A 4727-nucleotide genomic window follows, 5' to 3' on the forward strand; every position below is an offset into this window, starting at 1 on the left:
AGAGAGAGAGAGAGAGAGAGAAACAGAGACAGAGAGACAGAGAGAGAGAGACAGAGAGAGAGAGACAGAGAGAGAGAGACAGAGAGAGAGACAGAGAGAGAGACAGAGAGAGAGACAGAGAGAGAGAAAGAGAGAGACAGAGAGAGACAGAGAGAGACAGAGAGAGAGACAGAGAGAGAGAGACAGAGAGAGAGAGAGAGAGAGAGACAGACAGACAGACAGACAGACAGACAGACAGACACAGAGAAAGAGAGAGAGAAAAAGAATTGGAAGAAGAAAAACAAGAAGAACAAGAAGCCCAAGAAGAAGAACAGGAAGCAAGGAGCGAGACAGAGATCACTACTGGTGAGTTATTTACTAGTTTCAATTTTTCAATTTCAAGACAGTCAGATTCCAACAATTTTAATCAAAGAGAGATGATGTGCCATCCCCCTAAATCAACATTCTTTTAGATTTTTTTTTTTTTTTTGGTGGAACTGCCAGGGAAGCACTTATTCTACTGAGCCATCTCCCCAGCTCCTCCTTTGGAATTTTTATTTCTACAGCCTCAGTAGATTCATTTAGAATTATTGATAAATGCCTTTCAAGAGTAAGTAAGTTCTAGATAAATGTGTTTGTCAACCGATTGTGGAAAGGGCAACAAAAAATATAGTCATTAATAGCCATCTGAGGACAGCTACCACCAAGGCCATCATTCAAGCCTGTATACTTGCTTCTCCCTTCCAACATTCATACCTGATAATTGTTCTATGACAAGTCCTTAAATTCTTGTGTATCATCTCTAGAACGAAACTATATCTCTTATAGTTATGGTCAGATGTATTTGCAAAATATACAATGCTTCTAAAGGAATCAAAAATCACATATGGGAGTAAGATTGTGATCATTTGATTGTTATTAGTTGTAATATTTTGTGAATAATATTTTCTTATCACACAGTCACTTACCACAGGGTAGTTAAAGAAGTTCTTGTAATGGTTTAGATTCAAAATGTCTCCCAAAAATCTCTGGTTGAGCTTTTCATCATTGAATGGACTTTGGAAGTCTATAAATGTTAGTGGATTAATTCATTAATGGGCTTATAGCTGAATGCAATGAAAGGAGGCGAGCTCTGTTTGGAAGATATGAGGTACTGGTTTTGTCTCTCTGAAGGTCTATCATTTTTCTTGCTCTTCCATGACTCTGCTTACAAGCAGTCATGGGTTAACTGGCCATACTTCACTGTATGATGTTGATTCACCCTTGGAGCCAACCAACCATGAACTTCATCCTCTGAAACTATTAACCAAATAAATTTCTTTTCTTTAAGTTACAGGTTTTGTGTGTTTTGTCCTAATGAGCAAAAAGTGACTAGCACAGTCACCAGGTATATACACAGGCATATCCTTGAATCCGCATCCTGTGCTAACTCATTGTGAATGGACTCTGTACTTGAGATTAAAAACTGCACATGCAGCTAAGGAAGTTAACTTGGATTACCTGTGTAGAACTAATCTCATCATATGGGAAAATAGAATTGCAGAACATTTTATCTATTAAATCAGAATTACAAGAACTTTTGATATGGAAAATTGGTAAGGGTGACAACATTGCTGCTTTTGAAGAGGTAGAAATGCAGCTGTTGTGGTTGATAGCTAAAGTGCCTCTAGAAAGCCTCCCATGTTTAGAAGCTGATTTGATCATGAAGATTTTATACTCATCAGGTAAGTAATACACTGCTGAGCTCAGAGCTGACTTTTCATTAGGAGGTTGGCTAGTTAAAAGCAGGTCACTGGGATTGTGACCTGGAGGGTGTATCTTCTTCCTGAGCTCCTTCCTTTGAGCCAGCAAACTATGGACTGAAAACATGACATACAGTAAATCTCTTTTCCTTTAGGTTGTGGGTACTGGGTATTTAAAAAAATTCTAGGAATAGGGAAGTGACAAAGCTTAGCTACAAAACTAAGAATGTGGTAGGACTCTGAACAAAACAAGATTCTCCCCTGGATTTTCTAAATATAAATGCAAGTTTAGACCTTGGTTTTAACCCATAGTATTTTACATCTATTATAACCTACTTAATCTACAAAACTGAAAGTTGAGAAATTTATAGCATTTTAAACTCTTAAATTTATAGCCATTTTGCACAACAGGAATAAAACAATAAATTAATAACAAAAATAAAAAGAAATGGTTTTCTATAACATTAGCAATCCTGGCATTTAGTTGACTATTAAAAATGTAATTTGGGCTTCCCTCATAGGATGCTTATGAAAAATATTATCTATCTCACTTTTACTTACGTGCCCAATTTGCACCATTGAGCATTTATTGCAACATCTAAACAGTAATAAAATAAAAACAGTAACATAGCACTTGTTGAATTGCTATCAGAATCTAATAGGAATATTTACCTAGTTATATTTCAATGTCTACAGTTTACCTAGCTATTTGTGACTTTTATTCATACATTTTTAAAAAGTTCTCCAAGTTTCAAAATAAATACACAAATCAAATTTCATTAAAATGATTAAGATTGAAAATTAATTCGAGAAAGCAGAATGCTTATACTATGCCATGTGCAATACTGTGTCTCTCCATTTCTCTAGTATTTCCTATTTCTTAATTTGAAAATGTTTTAGAGTTCTCTGAAGGGCAGACCTATAGGTTTTCAGATAAATTTATATATTCTTACATTTTTCTATAACTAATAGTATAATTTAAGATCAAAGCTCCTCTTAGAGAATCTAAACCAATGTAAATGTTACAGAATATGAAACTGACTTCAGGTATCAGATCTTACATATGTGAGGGTTGACCCAAAAGTCTCAGCTCTGTACTATCAGCTCAATGCTTCTGTAATCTAAAAGTGTTTTAAAAACAAAATCATTAATTTAAGAGGAAAACAGTGACTGCATGGTTGTATGTTATTTCTGTATGTTAGGTAGGGTCGAGAAATGCAGGAAAGATGGAAGGTGGAAGGAGAGGTAAGTGTGAAATGGATAAGAGGCAGCTGGAAATGCATCCACAGGAGAGCTGATGGGGCTGGAAGACTTCAGTGCCTGAGTGTTCCACTAGAAAAGTAATCTAGTACACTAATATGATCTCATGAACAGTTCTACTCCATTTGATTGCATTTTGCATAGGAATTTTGAAAAACTGTATTACAATTTTGTTGCTTTGACACAAAAATAACCGTATACTATCTAATTTTCAAAAGTATGATGCATTGACTATTTATAAAATAAATATAGGGCCAGTGAGATAGCTCAGCAGACTAAAAGCCTGCTTTGGCAAGCACAGGGACAAGGTTCAATCTCTTGTGGTACCACCTGCCATGCTGGCTTGCCCCCGGGGTGCAGCTGAGCCTGTGACCTAGTCCAGGGGTGGTGTTGTGTGCCTGTAATCCCAGCACTGGGGAGGCAGAAAACAGGAGGATCACTACCAGTTTGAGCTGTGTAGTAAGACCCTGAACCAAATACGTAAAATGAAAAGAAAATTAATAAACAAAAATAAAGTAAATATTGACTGTGAGTTAATTTATAGGTAACACCATATAGAAATTTTTAATTAATTTTTGCATTTACTTGTATTAATTTTGTATGCACACAGAATGTTCAAAATATATGACAAATGTTTAAATTTCAACGATTTAGTACAGTAAAAGGCATATTTCTATTAATAGACTTCAAAGCATTTTCTCACTTAAAGCATAATTATCTCACCAGGCTTCCCATTTTCTGAAGTACTCGAAGTCTTTTCCTGAATACCTTTACAATGTATACTAAAAAGCACAGCAAATGTTGCTCCCTACTGCAATCAAATAGAACATTAAAATATTAGGGAACATTAAAACATCTTGAAAACATCACGGTGTGGCCTACCTACCTCTTCAGTCTTGCACTGTGAGAGTTCTGCCTTCTCTCCAAAGTGAAAATCACCATGAGGAGTAAATGTTTGGACCCACTTTAAGATGAACCTGTGCAGCTGGACGCAAGCAAAGTGCTCAGAACTGCTTCCGAAAGAAAACAGAGCAAATGCCTTTAAGCAAGAGCATGTATTTTGGGCAGGATTAAAAGCTATGTGTCTGTAATTCTAAAATAATACAGACAATCTAAAATTTCAATATTTGGCATATTTTCCAATTATAATTCACATGAATTTTATTCATATATACATATAATGGTGTTTAGATAGAAGGAGGTAAGGCAGAAATGTTTTTATTTTTTTTAATTTTTAATTTACCGCTTACATATTAAGAACATATATGAACACTCTTTTAACAAGAGTGCACATGCTAGCACTAAGAAAATAAACAGATACTGTTAGGATAGTCAATTAACATCATTTCCTTTCCTACCCTGGACACCTTACAATTATATTTTTCCTGACAGGACTGTCTGTTATTTACCTCTGAATTAAATCATGATAGTAACACTCCCTGACTATTAATTTAAAGGGGCTATGCCTCAGGGAGATTAACTTAGGTTCTCTGTCAGTCTTAAAAAAAATAAATTTTTCACAAAAGGAAAAAGGACAATATGTGTGTTAGTGAGTTCTTTTTACTGTTTTTCTTTCTGTGATTTTACCTTAGCTTTAAAGATCTTCAAGGTTTTTTTTTTTTAATTTTAGAAACCATGATAAGTGTTTGCAATTCTGGGAATACATCTATGAAGACTTAAGTTGGTAATTTTGTGGGTCGGGACCTATACAACACATGTCTAAAATCAAATTGTCGCATTTTGACA

This window comes from Octodon degus, unplaced genomic scaffold (genome assembly GCF_000260255.1).
Source record: "Octodon degus isolate 3935 unplaced genomic scaffold, OctDeg1.0 scaffold00013, whole genome shotgun sequence".
NCBI lineage: Eukaryota > Metazoa > Chordata > Mammalia > Rodentia > Octodontidae > Octodon > Octodon degus.